At 39.8% G+C, this 21,608-nt stretch overlaps 1 long non-coding RNA gene and 1 pseudogene across 2 annotated transcripts; one reads left to right on the forward strand and one right to left on the reverse strand.

Moving 5' to 3' along the window:
- The first annotated feature begins 50 nt into the window (after window positions 1-50).
- LOC124528238 (uncharacterized) lies at window positions 51-21,344 on the forward strand. 2 transcript variants are annotated; one of them, XR_006966126.1, is made up of 4 exons: window positions 51-243; window positions 14,048-14,106; window positions 15,645-15,730; window positions 19,541-21,344. It is a non-coding gene; the product is annotated as an uncharacterized LOC124528238 (long non-coding RNA). The 2 variants fall into 2 exon arrangements; XR_006966125.1 differs by lacking the exon at window positions 51-243 and having other exon boundaries at window positions 14,041-14,106.
- On the reverse strand, window positions 3,270-3,777 carry LOC124528237 (peptidyl-prolyl cis-trans isomerase NIMA-interacting 4-like; annotated as a pseudogene).
- Window positions 21,345-21,608: the final 264 nt, after the last annotated feature.

Consider the following 21,608-nt stretch of genomic DNA (forward strand, 5'->3'; position numbering starts at 1 on the left):
GAGCGGGCCGGGCGGGGCGCACGGGAGCGGAGGCGGCGGCGCAGCGACCCCTGCTGGAGGTCGCTCTTCGGCGGACTGCGCGGAGAACAGGCCGGGCAGAGTGGAGCCGAGGAGGCAGCGCCGCGTGTTTATTTTCACGTGGCCCGAAAAGAGAGCTTATCTTAATGTAGTGTCTTTGGATTTTCTGCGGTCACAAACCGCTTTGAACATCTTTGAGAGCTATAACGTTGTCTCCAGAAAAATGTAAGTACCCGCCAGAATTTACTGATAAAGTAAGGTAAGTTCAGAACATCTTTTCAAGACTAAAGTGATTAAAAGGTAACTGGTCATAACTGTCAGGCTTACCTGTCATGCAGTAGGTGATTAGATGGGAAAAAAAAAAAGTCTGAAAATACTGCTTAGCCGTGGGCCTTGTAGAAACAGCTCTTTTGCGATGTAAAAAGATGAACCAGAAGCTAAAGAACTTCCAAGGGACCGCCTGTTTTATATGTGGACACATAAATGTTATGGGGATACATGCTCTGTTAAATTAAAAATAGTAAGTTTTTCCCCCTTGTTTTCGGATCATCCTCCCTTCTCTTTCGCTTCCTCACCAGCTCTAGGTTTCTTACACTATAAATTCTACTGCTTCCTCACTGATTCACAGTGGCTATTTGGTTGCATTTGAGCAATAAGAAAAAGCAGTTACAATTGTGTCAAATGTTGAAATGATACAACTTCATACATCTATCAATTCAGTTTATAATGTTGACATTTTGGGTGATATATAGTTGCATTTTCTAGTTTAAGTCATTTGTAGAAGATTACAGATAAATTGTTAAATCTGCCAGTAATAGGGGTTAATCAGTATTATTATAAACTGACAAAATTACTGTATGATTATGCATGATTATAGGAGGAGATAAAAGAATAGAGTGATAATGGGTTACATAGAATCAACTTGGCCACTGGCCTTTAAAAAAGAAACATTTCATTAGATGAATCAAGTTAGTATTTAGCTTAAAATGCTAATTAATATAAAAAAACTGCTGTGAGATTAACAAGTAAGTAGTATGTGGGGGTTGGGAGGTACACATATTTGTGATTTGTAATTTTTTTCACAGAAACACCCAATTCTTGGGGCACCTGGCTGGCTCAGTCGGTAGGGCATGTGACTCTTGAGATCTCAAGGTGGTGAGTTCAAGCCCAGCTTTGGGTGTGGAGCCTACTTAAACAAAGAAAGAAAAAAAGAAAAGAAAAGAAAAGAAGAGAAAAGAAAAAAGAAGAAAAGAAACACCCTATTCTTTTCCCCCCTGGGCAGGAGCTCCCTCTGTAGTGCTTTACAGGGATTGCAGTTTTCACAAGGTTAGACCATGGGGTGGATTAGGTTCCCATCAGTCAACAGTGATACACTACTTCAAATCACAAAGGAGAATTTTAATTTAGCTCCAATACTTAATCTTACATAAAGAGATGAGTAAATCAGATGGCGCCTTTGGTTGGGGCCCGTAGATGAATTTAAAGTTATTTTTTAAAGTTATTTTTTTAATGCAGGAGGAGCAGCCTCACTCTAAACATTGTTATTATGGGCTGGATTTTCTTATAACTTCTCTTCCAATTTATTTACTGCTTATTTATTTGTTTAAGTTGAGACAAATGAGCTGGAGCAGAAAGTCACCTTTCCACTGCCTCACCTTGCATATCCCAAACCTCAAGGTTAATCACCAAATATATTTTAAGAACAATCCATTACGTGGGGCGCCTGGGTGGCTCAGTCAGTTAAGTGTCCAACTCTTGAGTTTGGTTCAGGTTGTGATCTCATGGTAAGATGGAGCCCCGGGTTGGGTTGGGCTCTGCGCTGACAGTGCTCTCTCTCCCACTCTCTTTTCTTCTCCCCTACCCTCAAATAAATAAATAAAACTTTAAAAAAAAAAACTTTCTAAAAACAAAAAAAAGGGAACAATCCATTACAAAGCCCCGCCCCTTCACTCTGCACCTTCTCGAGGAGCTCATTCTTTAGGCTCTGCTCTTTCCTGAATCATCAACCTTTCTCACTCTTCCAGACCATTCCTGTCTACATGCAAACAATACACACAAGTCACAAGTTCTTATCTCACATACATGAGATATATGACATTTTTTTATTTTAAAAATTAATAGATACAATGTGATACTTTTTTTCACTTCATTTTATTTTCAAGATTCATCCCATGTTTATACATACTTTTGGGCTTCTTCATACCATTCATATATAAATTATTCACAGTTTATTTGTTTCCTTCCTAAAGAACAATTAGGTTCTGTCAAATACTGCAGCCATGGGCACTTCTGGGGGTAGGGAGTATATCACTGTGTGAAAGTTTCTCTGGGGTGTTTACTTAGAATAGGAATCTCTGGGACCTAGTGTAAGTGTGTTTTTCTTCAGTCTTACTAAAAATGGCCTAGTTTACATTCACATTACTAATTTACATTTGCACAAGCTCATGAAAGCCATATTTCCCCCCATTCTTCTTAATAGTTCATATTATCAGATTTTTAAATATTGTCAGTTGTATGGATGGAAAATACACCTTGTTTTAATTTTAAACTTTCCCTGATGGTAGTGAGATTGAGTATCTTTTTATATATTTGTTGACTATTCAGATTTTTCTCTTCTTTATTTTTTTATTTTTTACATTTATCTATTTTTGAGAGAGAGAGAGAGCACACGTACACTCCTGCACAAGTGGGGGAGGGGCAGAGAGAGAAGGAGATCTAGAATCCAAAGCAGTCTCCAGGCTCTAAGCCATCAGCCGGAGCCTGACGCAGAGCTGGAACCCACAAACCGCGAGATCATGACCTGAGCTGAAGTCGGACGCTCAACCTACTGAGCCACCCAGGCACCCCAGATTTTTCTCTTCTTTAATTTGCCAGTTTAATCATGCTCCCAATTTGCGTTTATGATGGATGCCCTTGCATTCTTATAACATAGTTTAAAAAAAAATCACATGCACGTTTCCCTAAATAATATATTGACTTATTTTGTTCTTGAAATGTGTATAAATGATGTCATGTTATAGGTCATATCGATGATGACTGTAAATCATCAGTACAGTTTCTGTTGATAACTCATGCTTTCACTCAAAGATAGAGTTCTAAGATTCACTTATCTGTAGCTGGTGAGTTATAGTTAATCTATTTCTTTTACTGCTCATAATATTCCATAGTGTAGGCATACCATAATTTATTGTTTTTTTCTTTCAGAAGAAAAATGATTTTATTTTTTTAACGATTTTATTTTTTTGCCAATATGTATACTTTTTCAGTCTTTTGTACAATTTTATTTTCTCCCTTCAATCATAATATGATATCCAAATTTTGTTTTAATCGGAGGGTCCATAAACACAGGCTTATCCAGCCCACTTTCAGGCAAGGCAAATACTGCTTCTTGAAATGGTTCCACCATGGAACCTCTGGTCATCCAACCCGTGTCACCCCCCTGCTTGGCTTTATCTCAACGATACTGTGCAGCCACTTCACTGAATCTCTTTCCAGACTTTAATTTTTCCTCGGCTTCCAAGATTTTGCATGTTTTTCATATAGAACGTGTCTGACCTTTACTGCACTGCCACCACCTTTGGGACCCTGAGCCTTCTTGTCAGAATGGCCACTCCCAGAGGCTGCTTCCCCTCCCCACCTTTCCCGGAACCACTTTTTCCTTTGGGTGGCATCTTTAAAACTTGCAGCTGACCTGCCTATGTGTATGTATGTTTGTGTGTGTGTGTGTGTGTGTGTGTGTATTAACATATATATAACATATATATTATATACATTATATATACATATATAACGTATATTATATACATTATATATATACATATATATATAGCTTAACATATATATGTATGTGTGTGTTTAATTTTTTTAGGTTATTTATTTTTGAGAGAGTGAGAGAGCAAGTGTGTACAAGCAGGGGAGGGGCAGAGAGAGGGAGAGAGAGAATCCCAAGCAGGCCCCGTGCTGTCAGCGCAGAGCTGGATGTGGGGCTCAATCTCATGAACTATGAGATCATGAACTGAGCTGAAATCAAGAGCTGGATGCTTAACTGACTGAGCCACCCAGGCGTCCTTGTTTTTGTTTTTACTATACGTATATATGCATATATAATATAGTAATATATATAGTATATATTATATCAATATAATAATTATATTTTATATAGAGTATATATAATAATTATATGGTATATGGTATATGTTATATACTATTATATATATATATATATACATACTATATATATACATACTATATATATACATCAATGTCTTTTACTATATTGGAACTATCTTTCAAATATATTTAAGCCAAAATTTCTCAGAGGGTATCAATTAAGGAGTAAAATTACTGTAATTTTGAGTATGCATGTGCCCAGCCTTATAAGATAAGCCAAACTGTTTTCCAAAATGATTATTTGACCAAGCAGTATGTGAGACTTTCCATTTGGCTCATATTCTTGCCAGCAAGTACATCTTTACACTGTCATGCTGCTTAATTTTTACTAATCTAGTGGTGTGGAAGGGTATCTTGTTGTGCTGTGAATCTGCATTTCTCAGATTACTCATGAAGTTGAGCATTTTTTCACTTGCTTGTTAGCAATTTTTGTTTCCTCTTCATCTGTTTTGTCTAGTTTTTTTTTTAAAGGTTGTGATTTTTAAGTGATCTCTACACCCAACTTGAGGCTCAAATTTACAACCCTGAGATCAAGAGTTGTATGCTCCCCCAACTAAGCCAGACGGGCGCCCCCAAGAACTTCTTATTCTTAATTTAATTATAGGGGAGGAAAAAAACTTCTTTCCTTTATCCTCTTATGTTCAGTAACTGGGATCTTGCAAATTAAAGTGACAAAAGACAGATTAATAGGAGAAAAAACCTAGAGTTTATGTGTGCAAAGTGCATGCACACAGTAGAACTCAGTGATGAGCAGCTCAAAGGTTAGAAATCAAGGGATCATACACCATCTTAACAAAGGGCAGTAAGTTGTAGAGAAGGAAAATGGCATTGGGCTTCTAGGGGTGGTAAATTGTAGGAAGGGAAACACATAGGGGAAACTAATGGAAGAGAAGGGTTATTTTGGTATTGTCCGTTATACAGACTTAGTCTCATGCAGTCTTGGGGTGATAAGAGTGTCTCTGACAGTTCTCTTTTTCCTGGTATGGGAGAAGAGAAGGGGAGTGCATTAATAAAGGAAAATTTATACCCTGTTTTTAGGCAGAAAGCAGGAGGGTGGAAAGCTTTGCCTGTGTCTGCTATTTCTCAGTTGCCTTCTGACCAAAATAACGCTTATGTCAAAGTGGCACATTTTGAGGTGGCATACTCTGATGAATCTATCAGTCTTATTATTAATGGTTAACACATTGTAGTTTTTGTTTAAGACATCTTTCCCGGGCCACCTGGCTGGCTCAGTTTGTGGCATGTACAACTCTTGATCTCCGGGTCGTGAGTTAAAGCCCCACATTGGGCACAGAGCTTCCCCCCCCCCAAAATAATAAAAATATTTTTCAAAAAAAAAAAAAAAAGAAAAAGAAGTCTTTCCCAATGTTGAAAGTCATGAAAGTGTCCTCTTAAAATTTCTTCCAGTGTTCTAGAGTTTTATCTTCCATATTTAAGCCTATTCCATTTGGAATTTTTTTATGTGTGGTGTCAGGGAAGAATTCAATTTCATCTTTTTTCCCCCCATAAAGATTACCAGTTATCTAGATAGTCTTTCATCAGTGACCTGAATGACACCTCTGTCATATGTCAAGTATTTGTGTGTGTATGTGTGTGTTGGTAAGTTCTCTGTTACATTCCATTGGTCTCTCTACCAATACTACACGATCTTTTTTTTTTTTTCCTTTTTCTACAATCTGAATATAATAGCTGTGTGATAAGTTTTGATATTTGGTAGGATAATTCCTCCCTTCCCCCCTGCCCTGTACTGCATCACTTACTGTTAGATTAATTAAATGAAGAGGTCATTTGGGTCTAATGCCATTGCAGCTTACATGAGCAAAACAAAATCTAAGTCTGTAAATGCCTCATGGTTATGAAATCAAAACACTAAGGACAACCAGTCACAAACAGCCAACTAGGCTTTAAGCTATACCCAATCAATTATTTCCTTACTTTGCGTCTTCATTTCCTCTACAAGTCTTTCCCTGAGCTACTGTCAATGGAGTGTTCATAACCACTTGCATTTTGGTGTTGTCTGATTCACATCAATTTTTGCTCAAATAAACTGTACAAATTTTTAATATGCCTCACTTTATCTTTGAACACTATCTTATCTGACTTCTTCAATTTGAGTTAGTTTATAACTAGTCAGTATTTTTATAATCTTGAGTTTTCCATTAAAATGAACATGACAAAGGTGCTTGGGTATCTCAGTCAGTTGAGCGTCTGACTCGATTTCAGCTCAGGTCATGATCTTGGTCACAGGATTAAGCCCTGCATTGGGCTCTGCATTGGGCTCTGCACTGGGAGTAGAATCTGCTTGAGATTTTTTTTTTTTAAATATTTGTTTATTTTTGAGAGAGAGTGAGTGGGGGAAGGGGCAGAGAGAGAGGGATACAGAGGACCCAAAGCAGTCTCTGCAGTGCCGGCTGCCTGATGTGGGACTCAAATTTTTTTATGTGTGGTGTGAGGGAAGAATTCAATTTCATCTTTTTTTTTTGAAAAAAAAAAAACTTGCAGTCCATGACCTTAGCCAAAGTTGGACCCTTAACTATCACCCAGGTGCTGCTCCTGCTTGAGACTCTTTCTCTCTTTCCCTCTGCCTCTCCCCTGCTCACACGTACTTTCTCTCTCTAAAATAAAAATAAATAACTAAACTAAACTAAAATGAATATGACATATGTTCCCTTTTGTTTAGAGCTTCTTTAATGTTTTTCAATAATTTATCTTTTTTTTTTCTTAAGACTTTATTTTTAAGTAATCTCTGCACCCAACGTGGGACTTGAGTTTACAACCCAGAGATCAAGAGTCACATACTCTACCAACTGAGCCAGCCAGATGCCCCTCAGATACCATTTCTGCATGTATTGGGAAGATCACACGGTTTTTCTCCTTTAATATGTTTATGTGATAAACTGTGTGCATGGATTTTCTTTCTTTCTTTCTTTCTTTCTTTTTAATGTTTAGTCATTTTTGAGAGAGAGAGAGAGAGAGAGAGCGCACAAGTGGGGTAGGGGCAGAGAGAGAGGGAGACACAGAATCTGAAGTGGGCTCCAGGCTCCAAGCTGCTAGCACAGAGCCCGATGTGGGGCTTTAACTCATGAATTGTGAGATCGTGACCTGACCCAAAGTTGGACGCTCAACCAACTGAGCCACCCAGGAGCCCTTGGATTTTCTAATATTAAACCTAATAATAAACCATTCTTGTATAAACCCAACTTGGTCATTAAAAAAAATTCCCTTATGAAATATTTATTTATTTATTTATTTATTTATTTATTTATTTATTTATTTTTAAAGTTTCTTGGGGTGCCTGGGGTGCTCAGTCAATGGAGCAAGTGACTCTTGACCTCAGGGTTGTCAGTTCACGTCCCACATTGGGTGTGGAGATTACTTAAAAATCTTTTTAAAAAATAATAAAAATAAATAAATAAACTGGGGTTCTTGCAAACAACTTAATTGAGTTGTATATTTTGGTCCACTCTTGACACTCTTATGAATTTTGTTTGCTAATATTTTGCTTAGTATTTTTGTGTCTATGTTTATGGGCAAGATTAGTCTCTTATTTTTCCTTTCTTATACTGTCCTTGTATAGCTTTAGAGTCTCAAATATATCAGCTGCATTAAGTGGGTAAGAGAATGTTGCCTCTCTTTTTGTAACTGGAAGAATTTGTATAAGATTGGAATAACTTTGGTTCTTTAAAGTCTGGAAGATTATATCTGTATATCTTGGCTTGTGTGTGTGAAGATATTTTAATCTACTGATTAAATTATTTTTTAAAAATAGGACTGCCCAAACATTTTATTTCTTCTTAAATTAGTTTTAAGTTAAATTTTCCATGAATTATTTCATTATATGTTTCCTAATTAATGGCATACAATTGCTTATAATATTTTATCTTGTAAAATGTTATTTATTTACATCTATCTTCTTTATTTTTTTCTTTTCCTTAATCCATCTTTTCAGAGGTTGTCAATTCTAATAGTGTTTTTAAATACCCAACTTTTGGCTTTTAAGAAGTTCCTTTGATTATATTTGTGTTTTCTAGTTAATTGATTTATTTTTTCTTTATCACTTCCTTCTACTTTCTTTGTGTTTACTTTGTTGTATTTTTTTTCTTTTCTTTTCTTACTTTGTTGTTGTTGTTGTTGTTGTATTTTTTCTAATTTCTTTAGCTAGATGCTTAGGTCAACAACTTTTAGCTTCTCTTGTTTTCTCATACAAGCATTTAAAGGTATACATTTTCCTCTAAGGACTGGCTTAACTGTATCCCACAAGTATTTTCAATTTTAGCATTCTTTGGACCACAGTTGGGATTACCGGTCTAGATTGATTTATGGAGGATAAATTCAATGTGTTGAACCCTTACTAAATATCTAAATATAGACCCCTATGGTAAGAATACTGCTGGCTTCTTTCCTTCTGCCTATAACATCAAGTACATGTATTGTATATTTTAGTTATGACTTATTCCCTCAAAGTTGCACAAACCTAATAATTTTCCCCTTTGAAAGGATCTTAGAGCCAATAGGGATGAAAGTGCCAATAACATGCAAGGAAGCAAGTCATAGAGAACATGAAACTGGAGAGAAATACTCTCAGCCCACCACAAATACACTTAAGTACCAAGATTATATTGGGGGACATGGCAGTTTTTTAAATAAACGTGTTTCGTATTTGTTCTCTACTCTAGCCTGAAGGACAAACCAAAAATTATAGCTTACTAGTAAGTAAAATGAAAAGGACAAGTTCTTTGGCCAAGAGTACCCTCAGTTCTTTGAACATGTGTTTTGGAATAACAGGGGCAGCTATTCATGTTTTGTGTAATTATGTTCAAGCTCTGAATCTATAATTTGTTCTAATTTTCTATGAACACTCCCTTGCCACCATTTTTTTAAAAAGTTTATTTGAGAGGAAGAAAGAGAGAGAGCATGAGTGGGGGGAGGAGAGGGGCAGAGAGTGAGAGAGAGAGAGAATTCCAAGCAGGTTCCGCACTGTCAGCACAGAGCCCAACGCGGGCCTTGGTCCCACGAACCATGAGATCATGACCTGAGCCAAAATCAAGAGTCAGATGCTCAACTGACTGAGTCACCCAGGTGCCCCTCCCTTGCCACCACTTATTCTCTGCTATCCCACAATTCCTAAGATCTGTATTAGATGCATATTATAGGGGTAACTACAAACCTTTAGAGAATTTTCTGTTATTGTTACAATGACAAGGAAAAATGAAAGAGGATTGTATTGACTTATAGATCATATGTATTTATTTAATCTTAAAAAAATCACGTATTTTCAAGAATTTTATTTTATTTTTTTTTATTAAAAAAAATTTTTTTTAACGTTTTATTTATTTTTGAGACAGAGAGAGACAGAGCATGAACGGGGGAGGGGCAGAGAGAGAGGGAGACACAGAATCGGAAGCAGGCTCCAGGCTCTGAGCCATCAGCCCAGAGCCCGATGCGGGGCTCGAACTCACGGACCGCGAGATCGTGACCTGAGCTGAAGTCGGATGCTTAACCGACTGAGCCACCCAGGCGCCCCAAGAATTTTATTTTAAATAAAAATTGTATCTAAAGTGTACAACACACAAAAATAAAGCGCACAGCATGGAGATGCAATATACCTAATGAAATGATGACTATAGTCAAGCTAATTCACACATCATCTCCTCACATGGTTACTATTTCTGTGTGTGTGAGGACAGCACCTTTTGCAGTAAATTCCCATTATTCAATACAGTATTACTAATTATGGTCATCATGTTGTACATTAGCTCTCTAGACTTATTCGTTATACATAACTGCAACTTTGTTCTGAATATCTCCCCATTTCCCCACCTTCCTGCTCCTGGTAACCACTGTTACACTCTCTGCTTCTATGCTATGTGTTTGACTTTTTTATATTCCTATATAAGTGAGATTGTACACTTTTCCTTCTCTGTTTGGCTTATGTCATTTAGTATAATGTTGCACATGGCAGATATTATCATGTGTATTTATATTAGGTTAAACCATATGAGATTGCTGATATTTGATCATTTTTAACCTACAAAGATAGCAATTTCTTTTTTTTTAATTTTTTTTTTTTTTTTTTTTTTGAGAGAGAGACATAAGCTGAGAAGGGTCAGAGAGAGAGGGAGACACAGAATCCAAAGCAAGCTCCAGGCTCCAAGCTGTCAGCACAGAGTGTGACATGGGGCTCGAAACCACGGACCGCGAGATCATGACCTGAACCAAAGTCAGACAGTTAACTGACTGAGCCACCCAGATGCCCCTTAACCTGCAAAGATAGCAATTTCATATGGCTCAATCCTGTATAATTAGAGCTTGAATAGAAGCAGATATTATGGCATGGTCATAAAAGTTCCTTTTTCTACTAAGGGACAAAAAAAAAAATTGGAGAAAATTAAAGAGCCACCATAAGTAATTGTGTCATATGTTAGTAACCGTAACATTGAATGCTACTAACTAACTTAATGTTGAACTTTTGAGAAGCCATTCAAGTCTGACTGTGAAAAAAGCCTTTTCTTTGCTTTCAGTCTAAAGGGGAAGATCAGTGGTGTTTCCAATGCTTTGGCACACTAGTAAATGGGCTTTGTTTCCTTTTTAAAATTTAAAAAAAATTTTTTTAATGCTTACTTATTTTTGAGAGTGAGCGAGCAGGGGAAGAGCAGAAAGAGAGGGAGACAGAGGATCTAAAGCAGGCTCTGTGCTGTCAGTGAAGAGCCCAGTGCAAGTCTTGAACTCCTAAACCGCAAGATCGTGACCTGAGCCGAAGCTGGAGGCTTAATCGACTGAGCCATCCAGGCGCTCTGCTTTGTTTCCTTTTTTTAACAGCTGAGGGAAAATGACTGAAAAGGGGAGTCAGAAGCAAAGCTGAAAGAATAATTATTACAAAGAGCCAAGATAAATTCACTAATTCACTGTCAGGCAGTTTTCACTGTCTTACAAAGAAATAAGGCTATTGCTGTTTGAAGAATCTCAAAGTCAGATGTTCCAGAGTGCATGCTGTTAATGCCATGTGTCCCCTAGAACAGTTTTGTTTTTGAGTTGCTGCAGTCTTGTCCTCTGGCATCACGTGGTCCCAGCATCTGCTCTGCCTTCCCTTCGGGTATCTCACTAAAACACACCTTCTTAGAAATTATGGATCTGAGTTTTTCACAGTGAGGAAATGCTATCCCTATCTTCCCTTTACTTAATGCTTGAGTCTCTCTCTCTTTTTTTTTTTTTTTTTAACTCTGAAAAGCAGGATCCAGAGCTTTGCATGTTGGTCAGTGAATGGGGTATACTCTGATAATGTGAGAACAAAGTCAGAAAATGGGATCCAGTGAAACAGGTGATGGTAATTACCAATGTAACATGCACAAGATTGGCCATTGGTGGAAACAAATCAGAAATGACACGGCCTTGGATTCAAATCTTGGCTCTACGACTTATTAGCAGGGTGACTTTGGCCATGTCATTTAACCCCATGCCTCAGTTTCCATAGCTGTAAAATGGGAATAACAGTATATCTATCTAATGGGTCTCCTGGGTGGCTCAGTCGGTTGAACATCTGACTTTGGCTCGGGTCATGATCTCACGGTTCGTGGGTTCGAACGCCACATTGGGCTCTGTGCTGGCAGCTCAGACCCTGGAGCCTGCTTCGGATTCTGTGTCTCCTTCTCTCTCTGCCTTTCCCTCACTCATGCTCTGTCTTTCAAAAATAAATAAATGTTAAAAAAAAGTTTTTAAAAAGTATATCTACCTTAAAGGATGTTGAGGATTAAATGAATTAATATATGTAAAATATTTAGGACAGTGCATGACATGTGGTAAGTAATATGTAAATGTTAACAAAAAAAGAAAAAGAAAGAGAAGAAAGAAAAAGAAAATATGAGCTCTGGATTTTTGCTCACGGACAGGGTATCTCTCTGACACCCTTCAGTAAACTGGACAGTTTAGCCATCCTTCCCTAAGCCTTCCGTCCTGCACGAGGCCACAGCAGACCTTTGTCAAAATCCCTTACACATTTATGAATTTTCTTCTTTTTTTGACAAGAGATGGTGGGAAAACAAGTGTTCTGCGGGAGGGCTCCGATCCTCTGAGGAGAAAGCAGTCCCTCTGTGCCAAGTGTGCTCTTGGCCAGCATGCTCTGCAGCCAAGGGTGCTGGCCACGTGACTGGAATCACCTGAAAGATCTTCCAGACGTTCCCACTGGACCGTGCTACCAGCAGCAGCCACCGTGCATCCAGTCTGCATCGCTGCACATTGGTCTGGGCGGAAGTGGAGGCTGGTGGGAGGACGATGGGGAAACATACAACTGAGCCCCCTGTCTGTAAGCACACACACTTGAACAGCTTTTCATTTTGAGGAGCGGACTGGAACTCTGTAAGGAACTACAAGAAAAATAGCTAAGGGCTGAAGCAGTGACTTGGAGCAGTGGTTTTTCAAAGTGTGATAGCGGGAGATCATTATCTGCACTGGCATCACTAGGGAATCTGTTTTAACAAGCCTTCCTGGTGATTGTGATACTCAACTCAAGTTTGAGAAGCCCAGGCCTAGAGCTACAGTAGCTGTGCCCCTCCCCCCCGCTCTCCGTCTCTATTTCTCTCCATCCTCATGGTGTCAGTGTCTTGGTCATTGTCCCCCTTACCACACACCCAACATCCCTTTTAAGAAAAAAGGGACTGATTAGATCTTTCCAAGCTATTATGCCTACGTGAACCCTCAGAGAACCAGGAGAGGGGATTTGGCGTTTTCTCTCCTTGGAGATGAGAGGTTGCAAAACCGCTTTCTTTCTGCAGGTGAAAATTAGATAATCAGGCTTCATTTAGAAGCCCAGCAGGCTTTATAAACCTCATTCTCTCCAGGCACAAAAAAGCCTAAGGGAAAGAAGGTGAGTGGTTTATCCCTGATGAAGGAGGCTAGCCCAGATTGCCCCAACTAAAGAACTGAAAGGGCTTGAAGATGCATTGCTTTGAACCAGTGAGACCTTTTTCCATTCTTCTATAAGATTTAGCACCTAGGATTTCCCCCAGAGACCTTAGGTGTGATCCTTTGACACATAGTTTGACGTGAACCTATCATCTATAATTCTGTGGAGGAAACCCACGGAACCCACGGGCACGGGCACCCAAGCATCCGTCTGGCCTCCCACTTTGGGAAGGGTAAAGGGGTGTTCCCTTCAGCTGCTCCTCCAGAGGGCTTGCTGTGGCAAAAAAAGGGCTATGCCCAGAAGTGTGCATTCCTGGAGCTTTGAGCTGTCAGTCTTCTCTAGTTCTCCCGATGAGTTGATAGATGAATGAAATGAGATACAGAATGGTTAAGGAAGGTTTCTTGATTACCCAGTTTGCCAGTGGCTGAGTGTTTTTTTTTTATACAGTTAAATTATAATAAGGTAGAACTTTCCTACTATCTTGTGGGTTAATGATGTCCAACATGGTAGCTACCAGCCACATGTAGTTATCTTAAATTAATTAAAATTTAAAAATTCAGTTCGGAGATGGGGGGGGCTCACCTGGTTGACTTCGGCTCAGGTCATGATCTCGAGGTTTGTGAGTTTGAGCCCCATGTCGGGCTCACTGCTGTCACACAGTCCGAGCAGAGCCCTCTTTGGATCCTCTGTCCCCCGCTCTCTCTGCCCTTCCCTTGCTTGTGCTCTCTCACAAGATAAATAAAACAAAATTCAGTTTTTTATTTGCACTTAGCCACTTTTTAAGGGCTCAGTAGCTGCATGTGGCTAGTAGCTACCCTATCAGAAAGTGCCATACAGAATATTTCCCTGACTGCAGAATGTTCCATTGGATGCACTGGTCTAAAGTGATTGTTGTTGTAAATTGATATATGTCCTACATAAGTCGTTTGAATCATTCGCTTGTTTCCTTTGTCTCAAAAGATATTGCCAAGAAAAAGAGGGTAACGCTCCGACCTCCAGCAGACTGAACTAACACAAAAGTAAGATACACTGAGGTATTTCAGTTAGTTGCTTACCTGTCTGTCGTTTACATGTCATTGTTTGGTATATATATACCTGTGTATATTTGTCCACTCAGTTATTCTTTCAGTTGGTGTGCCTTTATTACATCACTACCATATTTTGGACATAGCATAGGTACTAGCATATTGCCTTGCCCGTAAGAAGCTGCTGTCCAGACGAGACAGACGAAAGAACAGATCATTGTAATACAACATGGTATGTTTTAATATGTATAATGATATGAAGCGCTTTAAAGAAGCAAAAAGAGGAAATAAACTCGTTGGGCCTGGCAGAATTAGATAAGACTTCTCAGAGTGGGTGATATTTGAGCTGAGGCTTGAAGCATGGGTAGGAGTTTGCCAGTGGACTGAGGCGCCCAGCTACAGGAAAGCATATGCAAAGGCACAGAGGCATGAAATGGCTGCTGTGCTGGGGACAGTGAGAAATGCAATATGCTGGGGTGGGGTGGGTGGTGGGGGGGGGGAGTAATTAGGGCCAGGTGGGCACAGGTGGTACCTGCCTTTCTAACAAGTTGGAACTTTGTCCTCTAGGCATGAGCACTTATTTTAAGTAGCCCCCTTCGTCCAGCTTTAATGTAGTAAATCCTAATAAAGAGGCTGGTGGGTGGGGGCACCTGGCTGGCTCAGCCAGTAGAGCATGAAGATTCTTGATCTCAGGGTTGTGAGCTTGAGCCCCACATTGGATGAAGAGTTTACTTAAAAAAAAAAAAAAGCCTAGGTGCCTGGGTGGCTCAGTCAGTTAAGCCACTGACTCTTGATTTCGGCTCAGGTCATGATTTTGTGGTCATGAGATCGAGCCCTGTGTCAGGCTCTGCACTGAGTGTGGAGCCTGCTTGGGATTCTCTCTTTCTCTCTCTGCCAACTCCCTACTCATTCTGTCTTTCTCCCTCTCTAAATAAATAAACATTTTTTGAAAAGGGCTGACAGCTCATGTAGTTGAAGGTATCAAGGTACATTATGTGCTTCACACTGGGCTTAGCACATGGTGAGTACTCAACACGTCTTCACTCCTGCCCCTTCCCGCACACGTTTGCACCTGTTTTCTCTTAACAAGCAGCTGCTTCTTACCTGCCCTTCCACAGTGCTTCTAAGTCCCTGGAAGTGAATGATTTCTCATTTCCCTGGATGTTAAGTCTAACAAAATCTCATCCTCCTATCTATTATGGGCTCATTGATATGGTCCTTTCGACAACAGTTAAAATGTCTGCTTCAATTTATCTGCTTTCTTTCTCCTGCTAAATTTTTCTCTTTCCATTATGATATATGACCTTTCTGCATATAACTTTACAAAAAATGTCTTTGGTCTATCTATTACTGCCCCTGACATCCTATCATAAGACAGTGTTATAAATGGAGAACTTTCAGGAAGAGCTTCATTTTTAAAAGGGCATCTCTTATATTTGAATGACTGCAGGGGTTTCATTGCGAGTAAATGTGCCAGGCAGATACTGCTCTTAATTTTGATGTATTAATAACAGGCACCTAATTCATCCTAGGTCACTGGCATGCAGGGCAAGCATACAAATGGAGGCACATTCCAAGCGTCTAAGTATTTAAAAACTATAAATCAAGCTAACAACTGGTAAGTAAAATTTGCTTTATCTTTCCACATTGATAAATAAACCCTCATAATGACAAAAAAAAAATAAAACATGTTTCAAGCAATAGCTTTTATGTGACAGAAAGTTGGTGAAATACAATTAAATCTAATGATGATTGCACATATCTGAATGTCCTTTTGATGAGCTACTGATTTTTGTGGTAAGACCAAAAGAGACATACATAATTCATAAATGTTTCTGTAGATCTTTTTCTTTTACTTCAGCAAAATCACTATGTTATCAAGATTTTTGGCAATGATCTAAGGGATTAAGAAAATGAGGGGTGCCTGGGTGGCTCAGTTGTTTAAACATCCCACTCTTGATTTCAGCTCAGGTCACGAACAGCACAGTTCGTGAGTTCAAGCCCCACATGGGGCTGTGCGCTGACAGAGTGGAGCCTGCTGGGGATTCTCTCTGTCCCTCTCCCTCTGCCCCTCCCCTGCTCATGCTCTCTCTCTTTCAAAATAATTAAAAATAAATTTTTTAATGTTTATTTATTTTTAAGAGAGGGAGAGAGAGACAGTGTGAGCAGGGGAGGGGCAGAGAGAGAGGGAGACACAGAATCCCAAGCAGGCTCCAAGCTCTAATCTGTCAGCACAGAGCCTGACACGGGGCTCAAACTCACGAACTGTGAGATCATGACATGAGCTGAAGTTGGACACCTAACCAACTGAGCCACCCAGGTGCCCCTGCCTCTCACTCAAAATTAGTAAATAAACGTTTAAAAAAAGGAAATATAATTGTGTTCAAATACCATTTGAATATGCTTACATTCAAGTGTTTATTAAAATAGATATAAAGAATAGAAAAATTAAGTGACTTTTATCTACTAAAAAGTAAACAGCAAATTATTAACAAATACCAACATTTTAATGAAAAATCTTTAAATAAAGATGACATTTTAAATTTATTTTTTTGAAAATTTAAATGCTATTGAATAGTTTAGTAAAAACAAAGCACTTTAAACTCTTGTGTTTGGTGTCCAGTGTAAGGAAATGCTCCATGCCTGTTAGAGCAAATTCACGAGTATGCAAATTTATATTTAATATCGCAAGATGTTCCTTAGCAGTTATGGGCAATTGTGTTGAATACCACCCTAAGTCATGAGAACCTCCAGAACCACAAAGTAGAACATGAAGATGAAACAAGAAAATGGACCTTCAGCCTCCTGGGAGATTACGATCTGCCATGCAAGAACCTAGTGCACTCACAGTATCTCAGGAAAGGTTGACAAGTTAATTCGTTTTGTTTCTCTCCCACCTGTTTGCGCCATTCATGGCCTTCCCACAACCCAAAGCAACGTCTGTCTTTGACTTTGGCAGTGGCACAACCCACTAGCCATCCTGGCATTTGTACGCAGGTGCCTTTGTCTCAAGAGCAAAGGACAAGAGAGGTTGGAGAAGCATTTCCCTGGGGCCTGATCAGGGTAGGTACGCAGGTGCTAAGTAACGCCCAGGCCAGGAACCCCGCTGACCTGGGTCTAAGGGCAGGCCTGGATATGTCTACACTCTGTGTCTTGGTCCATTTGGGTTGTTACGACAATATCATAGACTGCGGTTTATAAACAAATTTGTTTTTCGTAGTTTTGGAGGCTGGGAAGTTCAGAGTCAAAGCAACTGCAGACACTAGACATGTAGTGTCTAATGAGGACGCTTCCTAATATATAGATAGCCCTCCTACTGCGTCCTCACGTGGTAGAAGGGGTGAGGGAGCTCTGTGGAGTCTCTTTCATGAGGAAACTAATCCCCCATCTGATCACCTCCCAAAGGCCCTATCTCCAAATACCATCAAATTAGAGATTACGTTTCAGTTTATGGAAGAATGACAGAATATTCCACTCCAACATAGGCCTCTTGGGCATAAAGATTATTTTGAGGTGATTATTTTAAGAAACAGCAGATACAGGAGAAGCTCTGAAAATGGAGTAGAAATTAGGCTTTTGTAAGGGAAATGGACATTTATACAGGAAATCCCAGTTGTAAGGGTGTCTCCCTCTCTGTACGAGGAAGAGAAGGTTGTCTCTAAATCACAAGACTCTTGCCAGTGGAGAAGGTGCCTACCCATAATTGGTCTCCCTGACACCCTTTTTTTTTTTTTTTTTTTAAATCCTTAGTCGAAGATACCATTTAAACCTGAATTCTAAGCCACCTCCTTGAGTGTTACTGATTTTTCTCTGGGTGTCTCCCATGTGTACATGAAGTATACATGTTTAAAAAACTTTTTTTTGTTTTTCTCTTGTTAATCTGTATTTTGTTCCAAGGGCCCTAGCCAAGAATTTACAACAATAGAGGAAAAAGATATTTTCCCTCTTCTACAATAGGAATTTTGGAGGAGACACAGCCTATAACCCTCTGGGTCTGGAATTTTATTTATTACAAACCTATTACCTCAGATTTAGGTGATAAATGAGACCTTGGCCTCTTAGAATTGTTTGTAATGGATGAGTGTGTAGGGGAGAATGATGGTGTCACAACATCATGATACTCTGTATTACACATATTTTAAAATGATGTTACTCTTTCTACTACAAGAATTTAATGAACGAGGACGTTTTTGTAAGTACACTGCCCTTCCCACTACCTACCTGACACATAAAATCAAATTAGGCACTATCATTTCTCCACCCTGGTTCCAATATATATTTTATGAATCTTATATTTCATCTGAGCATGAGTCACTAATACAGATTTAGGGCATGATTTTTGTACTACCAGTTATGGTCACCGGGGGAACCATGACTTGGAAGCTTCTTGGTTCCATTTCAGCAGGAGTGGGGATGTCTCTATAGTCTTGCTGTGAGATGGGGGGGGCGGTTTGAGGGGGTACCTTGGACTGCCTGAGGCACACTAACAGAAAAGTACCTCCCATCCCAGAGTCAAGGTATTTTTTTTTTTGGATCTGAAAGGGGAAAATAGCCGATTAATTCATGCCTATATATATGATTATGTACATTGAGAAGATTAAACCACATGTTTGAAATTCACAGGGTCCATGTATTGCTTGCCTTTGATGTCCTGGGCTTCTGTTCTGCAGAGTGCCTCCAGTCCCTGGTGGGGCTGACTAGCCCATGACCCAGCACCTAACATTTAACATTTGCTATTTGATAGGTTGAGTTGAAAATGAAAGGGTATTATTCAGAGAGAAACTTCGAGGAGGCAGATGGGACTGGAAATTTTAGCAAAACGCCGGGACAGGTTTGGGGCTGCCCTTAGGTGACAAAGGGGAAGGCACGAGAACAGATGCATGAACATATCATGTGAACGACTGAAGCACATGCATGTTTGCATATATAATTTATGTTTGAACTGAGTGCTATGTAGGACAGAGAGAGTGGGGAGGAGCTGAGTGAGCCCATTGGCCTGAATGTGGAAAGCCCGGGCTTTAGTGAAGAAACTGTCCATCTGCAGACTACTCTTTGGACTGCAGCTCACACTCAGGGGTGTTACAAAATAAACGAAGGCACATTAAAATTATGAAGCATTTAGTTGAGCAAACATCCATTCCAAATGAGCAACACTAAACCGGAAGTGATGAGAGCTCCACTGATAGGAGCTAGGGGCAGGACTTATAGAACAGGTGCAGAAGCAAGGAAATTATTTGATTGGCTATTATAGCTTAAGCAGTTGCCTCATTTGGGAAAGATTAGTTTGCTGTTTGTGATTGGTTGCCTTTAGATTTCAATTTCATAACCTTGAGGCATTTAATAGGCTTAGGTTTTGGTTTGCTTGTGGTAGGCTGCCAAGGCATTAAAGCCACCTCAGTTTAATGGACTCCTTTAATTAATTTAACAGGGAACGGATCCTCTTCATGCAGCGGTCAAGTGAGAAACTGGAGAGTTTCTTGGAAAATACTCCCATCTTCCACCTTCCTTTGAGCCTCCTGCTCTGATAAAATGTCATGCAAGGAAAGGACAGGGTCTTTGTTTTGACTGGCTAAAGTGGTCTCCTGCTAGGAGCTGAGGGCAAGAATATAAGATTACTTACCAAGATATCTTCCTGGGAGCCCTCTGGTATTATGATCACCTAACCCTTCTGTAAATTGCCTTTAATTCTCTCTGCCAATAGGACTTTCCCAATAAGCCAGGGCAAGTATGAAGGATAAAGTTGTAAAAACAAATGCAAAACCTATTTTCTAGCCTCTACTTGCTTTGAGGATCCAGATTTACTTTTTCTTTTATTTTTTTCTTTTGTTTTTAATTTTCCTTATTATTCTTTCTTACAAACCCTGTGTCCAGGGCTGACTTTCAATAGATCACAGCGAGGGAGCTGCTCTGCTATGTAGGAAACCCCTTCTGCCCAGAAGCAGGTCTTCTATGCATGGTTTAGCACCAGGCTCCCCACAAACCCCCTGTTGCCTGGCAGGTGAGGGGGTGGCCCCCTTCCAGCTGCTCCCCTTTCCCGGGTGGAGGGGCTCTCTGCATTGATCGCGATGGGGCACAGCCGGGAGGGACGGCTGGGCACCCGCTATCCCTGGCCAACACAAGTCCCCCAGTGCTGCGGGTTATCAATTCTGCTTGGGCCGGATTCTGACTTAGAGGCGTGGAATCACAGTCCCACAGATGGTAGCTTTGCCCCAGACGATCCAGATTTAAATGATAGTAATAAATTCCTTACCTATTGAAAACAATAACAAAATATTTTTAACCTTCTCTATCTTTGTGCTTCCAATCCTTTTGAGTTTGAATTCTCTATACAAACTCATGATTGCTTACACCAGTGTCTGAGTACCCTGTAATTCTTATATCTCTGGGTGTAGTTGTTACAGAAAAGTGATGTCCACCCCCACACCCCTCCCCCCCCAAAAAAGAAAGAAAAGCGATGTCCAATATGGTGGCCACTAGTAAGCGGCTACTGAGAACTTGAAATGTGACTGATCTGACTTGAGATATATTCTAAGTGTAAAATACACAGTGCATCTCAAAAATGTAGTACGTGTGGTAGATTCTAAGATAGCTCTCAATAACCCTTGCTTCGCACCTGTATGGAATCCCCTCTTCTTTGAATGTGGGAAGGGCCTGTATCTTCCTTCTAACAGAATATGGCAAAAGTGATGGGATGTCACTTCCACAGTTATGTTACATAGATTGTAATTTCCATCTTGCTAGCAGACTATTTCTGTTAACTCTCCTTTGCTGGCTCTGGTGAAGTAACCCCCCCTTTGGAGAGGCCTGTCTGGCGAGGAACTCAGGAAAACCTCCAGCTGGCAGCCAGCAGCAAGATGAGCCCCTGAGTCTGGTAGCCCACAAGGAACTAAATCCTGCCAATAATTGTGTGAGCCCGGAAGTGGATACATCCCCATTCAAGCCTCACATGAGACCCCAGTCCTGGCTGACATCTGGATTGCAGTGTCATAAGAGATCTTAAAGCAGAGGACCCACTAAGTTGGGCACAGATTTTCTGACCTACAGAAATTATGAGATAATGTGTTCTGGTAAACTGCTAAATTTGTAGTAATTTACTGTACTATAGTAGATAACTAATACAGAACCAAAAAGAAGAATGTCAACTATCTCATTGTTAATTGTTTAATATTGATTACAGGTTGAAATGAGAGCGTTTTGGAATATATTGGGCCAAATAGAATATTTTACCAAAATTTTACCTTTTTTTTTCTTTTTTACTTTTTTAATGTGGGTACTAGAAAATCTAAATAAATACGTGGCTTGCATTATATTTACATTGGACGGCACTGGCATAGAACTCCAAGGAGACAAGAACTTCCTGTAGTTTATGCAGCCCATCATCCTGGAGGGAGTTGGTTGTTACATCCTTAGCATCACCCTGTCACTTCCTGGGGCATGCTACTGAAACAGAAAATAGTCTGTCACTTCTGGAAAAGATTGATTCACCCTTTTTGAAG

The sequence above is a fragment of the Lynx rufus genome, unplaced genomic scaffold (assembly GCF_022079265.1).
Source record: "Lynx rufus isolate CCGP_SWC_20201006 ecotype Redwood Valley unplaced genomic scaffold, mLynRuf1.p SCAF_6, whole genome shotgun sequence".
NCBI classification, from domain to species: Eukaryota; Metazoa; Chordata; class Mammalia; order Carnivora; family Felidae; genus Lynx; species Lynx rufus.